General features: G+C 42.1%; 1 protein-coding gene and 1 long non-coding RNA gene across 15 annotated transcripts in view; one reads left to right on the forward strand and one right to left on the reverse strand.

Moving 5' to 3' along the window:
- The window catches only part of ZEB2 (zinc finger E-box binding homeobox 2), a 131949-nt gene that overhangs the window by 70023 nt on the left and 56926 nt on the right, over nt 1–5000 (forward strand). The window lies entirely within an intron of this gene.
- The window catches only part of LOC118154763 (uncharacterized), a 27873-nt gene that overhangs the window by 13684 nt on the left and 9189 nt on the right, over nt 1–5000 (reverse strand). The window contains exon 3 of the long non-coding RNA XR_013518950.1: nt 1–4789. This exon is cut by the window's left edge and continues 13684 nt beyond it. This is a non-coding gene — a long non-coding RNA (uncharacterized LOC118154763). The remainder of the gene's footprint in view (nt 4790–5000) is intronic.

Consider the following 5000-nt stretch of genomic DNA (forward strand, 5'->3'; position numbering starts at 1 on the left):
CATCAGAAGAGCTGCACATTTTAATGTTCACACTGCCCCTGACTCAGCTGGTAACCTCCAGCAAATCATCTCACCACAGTTTTTGTCCTTTTCCTGAAGAAAGCTGAATTTGGTTTCATAATCACTGTTTGCTAAAGAAGACAGTCCCATGAATGGTCCAAAGCAAGGCCAGCTCTCAAAACAGCCACAAGCTCTGAGTCAAGGCATCCACCTTTATTCTAATCAGGAAGGGAAGATATAAAGTTTCAATATCAGCCTTCACCTTGCACTGAATCTAACAGGATCTTACTCTTAGCCACTTTCCACTACCTGGTAACCTAAAAGCGAGGAAAAGCAAGGATTTGGATTTTAAAGATGTACTTGTTATAGGTGTTCATGGCTTTTGTTAGCATTGTTGTTTTTTAGGTGTGCGGTGTTAGTGGAGTGGAAGGGGGAGCTGTGTTGCTTTTAGTTTGTCATTTAGGAAGTTAAAGTTAGTAGGGTTTCAGTTTGCATTTAAAAAATTAGAATGGTAATGAGCAAGGTGCCAGAAGGAAATAACAAAGCACATTTTCCTGAATAGCTCTCCCTGTCTTCTGTGTTCATATTCCACTCAGAGTTCCCAACCTGGCTTCCTCTCTGGCCTGCTCCCTTCTGAGGTGCAGTGTAGAAGTTCATTCTCAGGATTTTCTCAGTTTGCGGGACGAGATGCTGCCGACTGGGCGAAGGGCAGTTATGCCAGCTCAGTGTAGTGCGGCTGTCTTACCCCAGGGCGCACAGGCTGAGAGCTGAGCCAGTTTCTCTTTCTGAGGCTGCTTCACGTCTTCTCAGGGATTTCCAAGGCACGGACGTTCATTTGCCTAAAACTCTCTTAAACTGCCTGACTAAAAAAAAATAAATACCTAAGTACGACATAAGCGGTGCACCCACGCAGGATAATTAGGATTGATGTGCTCTTTTAGAGGCACCAGATCCTCAACCTCCCCTTCCTAGTGGCATTTCTCACCTGCTCATGTGGTGCCCACCTGTGGCTTGCTGGCAGTGCCACTGCCTGCAAGCGGGGAGATTTCCAAGTTCAAAATGAAGGCCCGATTTTACATGGTGGAACGCTATAGGACTGTGTGGAGCTCTGTGAAGGAGTTAAGGATGACATGAAGTCCTAGTTTGTGTCACTGCTCCCTTGTTTATGTTCTTTCCTCGACTATTCCCACGCCCCCTCTCCAGATTTTGCATGGCTTTTATAGCCTCTAGTAATTATATCAGCAGCATGGAGTCTATTTTTATCTCTTCTGAATGTGTGCAACATAAATGTCAAAAACCATAAAGGCCCTTTTTAGCATGTACCTTGCGTGCACAGTTTGAAAAGTGTGATGCAGCATTCAGAGAGATGTTGCATTTTGAGGTGAGACAGATGAAAAATGGAAAACTCAATTTTACCACTTAGCTGCGTGAACTTTCAGTAAGTCCTTTATCATCTTGAACGTTTAGCGTTTTCTTCTGTAAAATGGAATCCTGCTGCCTACCTCATAGGGCGGCAGCACGGAACCTCGTTTAGTGTCTGGGATGCCCCCCTTCCACAGCAGGTGCCCCCAAACTCCTAAACTACATATTTCATGCTTAAACATCGTGACCTTTCAATGCCCTCTGTTGCCCTTTATCAAACTTAGAAACCATAAAAATAAAATCTTACCAGATCAAGATGACTACTGCAAGTCACCATAGGATTGTCTCAAAATTGGCATGTGAAAGAATGATACAGAAATCACTGTTACCAAAAACTGCTTGCACATTTGGCTAATAATTATAGTAATACCTAGCATTTTTACTGAGCACTTTCTGGGAGCCGGTTTCTGGGTGTTTTACATGTAACCTTCCCAGCCACCCAGTGATCCAGTGGATAGATATCATTCTTGTCCTCCACTAAATAAAGGAGGACATGGAGGCAGTTTAGATAACGTACAAAAAGTCACAAATTAGGAAGTTAGAGAGCTGGAATTCAAATAGGAGCATCCTGATCCCAGAACCTGCAGAAACATATGATATCTACCGGGCAGGAGCATTCACATGGCTGAGCTGCCCCAGCTTCAAGGCAAGGTCGTTTCCTCTCTTTGCACTCCCTATTTAGAGTTGGGCCCTGAAGGAGGCCAGATGGGCCCGTCAGAAGGGCATGCAAAGCTGCAGTCCCTTAGTCAGCTATAAGTTAGGGGTCATCGTGGTTCAAGGGGGAACATGGCCTCAGCATGTTCAGGTGGTCCAGTGTCATGGTACAGTTTTTATGGCTCATTAATTTATCTTTAATTGAAGATAAGTTGGGAGAATTTCAAGTTCTAAGAAAATGTGTTCTTTTCTAGTCAAAAATTCTGCTCTAGTTGTGACGAATACACAAGATGGGAGTAACTGGGGGTTGTGGTAAGGAATAATAGTTAATAATAAAGAGCATATCTGTAGGCCCTAAACAAAATCTAGTGACAGAGAAAAGAACATATATAGCCATGTTTGACATATGAGAATATCATAATACATTTTACAAGTAAGCTAATAAGAACTAGTTATGCAAATTTTCTCTACTTTTTCATGGGCTCCTTATTGATTTCCCCAGTCATTTTTCCATTGCTACCATTGCGTAAAGCAGAGAAGGCCAGTCCAAAACCCTCTTATTTATACAGTAAAGGTTATTACCAACCAAGTACTTACCAGCCAGAGAAATCTTGCATGTAAAACAGAACTGGGGCCTGAAGAGCTTAGAATATGATACTTCGAGAAATATGATCACTGGTATATACCAACGTGCTCCAGCTTTTTAAAAACTTTAAAATCAGTTTACTAAAATTTACTTATTAAACTTAATTCTTTTTTTTTTTTTTTTTAAGACAGGATCCACTCTGTCACCCAGGCTGGAGTGCAGTGGCACAATCTCAACTCACTGCAACCTCCACCTCTCAGGCAATTCTCCCACCTCAGCTTTCCCAGTAGTTGATACTACAGGCACACACCACAACACCTGGCTAATTTTTGTATTTTTTGGTAGAGATGGGGTTTCGCCATGTTGGTCGGGCTAGTCTCGAACTCCTGACCTCAGGTGATCCACCCGCCTCGGCCTCCCAAAGTGCTGGGATTACAGATGTGAGCCACCGCGCCCACCCAATTCTTAATCTTTGGTACAGTGTCCTTATGAGTCATCAAACAAACTCGTATGTGGAAGTTTTTAAGAGAAAAAAAATGAGAGTAGATTGATTCATGACTATTAAAAATACTCTGGGACCTAGGAATACCCATGGTAAGGAGCACCAGGCACTGAATAGGTAATTGGCCTAAAGAGCCTGGACCTTGCTAAAGATAATACATACATGTAACATGTTTTGTGAAAATGGAGTCCCGAAGACAAAAGGTATATCTTTTCCATATTGACTGACTAAATTGCTCATTTACTAGGTTGAGAAAGGGGAGCAGAGGGGATGTCAAGAGGGAAGAACGAAGGAAAGACAGAGGGAGGAGGGAGAGTGGGAATAAAAGATGGAGCAAAGAAGGGAGGAAGAAAGGATGTGGAAGGGCAGGAGGGGAGGAAAGGATGACTCGATATCCTTTGACTACTGACATGTGGGCTATTTGGGGAGGTAGAAGACGATGGTACACAGAGTCTCCTGAAAGCATCATATGAGTGTTTGAAAATGTTATTGCCCACCCAAGTGCAAGTGCGTTTAGGTGTGTTTCAAGATAGGTGAGCTAACTCTGAACTAGGGATTCCCAAGTTTAACTGCCTATATGAAGGTTAGTTTTTGAGCACTTAAGTTCAAGGAAGGAAGAAAGGGGGAGAGAGAAGGGAAATGGCACTGCAGGTGGAGTATCCCCACGTATCTTACCTCCTCTGAAAGGCTGATGCAACAAATGCAACTGAAAAGCCAAAGTGTGGATACATTTTCAAGAATTTTTAAAGAGTTCAATTTATTAACTTTCTGAGACTGAAACCATTGACACAGCAGAGCTTCCAGTAATTATAATTCTGAGATTTCCCAAAGTAGAAAGTCCTAGGAATACTGCCTGAAATGACAGTGCATTTGCTGCTCAGGTAAAGTTCTTTAGGAATTTTCTCTGATTCTGACTTCTATTTCTAAAAATTTCTGTCATCTTCACCATTTTCCGCCTGAAAATGGGGGGCATATTTCTGTTATTTTGAGTTTGGTTGGGTGGAATTGTTGTGTCTTGGTAAGGGGTTGTGAAATGGAAGCTCTGGAGGGAGGAAAAGCACTCTTGGTTTGCAACTGAGAGCAAAAGGTATCACCTAAGCATCTTCTGTGAGACTAGGGTGCTTCCTTTAGATTAATGTATATCTGTAATCAGCTTAACTAAGCAGGTAAGGTGTTCATTAGCTAGGCTAGGTTTTCAAAGAGAGAGAGAGGGAGAGTGGGAGGGAGAGAGAGAGAATGAATGTGGAAGAGTGAGAAGAACAAACAAGTCAAAGCATTTGTTCATGCTGCAATCTACACATCAATTATCCCGCTGTGCTAATTACCACCTTTCCATACCCCAGGTACCTAAGCATTCACACTTACTCACTTTCATGCCTCTGATCAAAAAAAAAAAAAAAAAAGAGGAGGAAAGAAATGATAGAAGCAGGGGATGATGAACCCAGAGGTGAAATACATTCTTAGATCAAAATTTCCTTTACATATGAAAGTATAAATAAGGGGTCTTCTCCATTTTGCCATTGTTGTTTTAGACAATTAAATATTTGCAAGTGTTTTAATTGCAAAATATTACTTACTGTCAGGCTGCCAGGAGTGCTTCCATCTCGTCAGCGCTTGTTTTGATACTTAAAAGAAGACAGAGAGGTGAGACTTGCTGGTCTTGCCTGAGATTTTGGGGTTGTGCCATTAGAATGAGATCAGATTATTAAAAGTCAGTGACTACTAATTATCAGGCTACTTTTCTGAGGCTATTCAAGAATTGGGCAGTGAGGAGCCAGAGAGCTACCTTTGTATCAAAACCTTGGTGTTCCTGCTCACCGACTGAACCTTCAACTA

This window comes from Callithrix jacchus, chromosome 6 (genome assembly GCF_049354715.1).
Source record: "Callithrix jacchus isolate 240 chromosome 6, calJac240_pri, whole genome shotgun sequence".
NCBI lineage: Eukaryota > Metazoa > Chordata > Mammalia > Primates > Cebidae > Callithrix > Callithrix jacchus.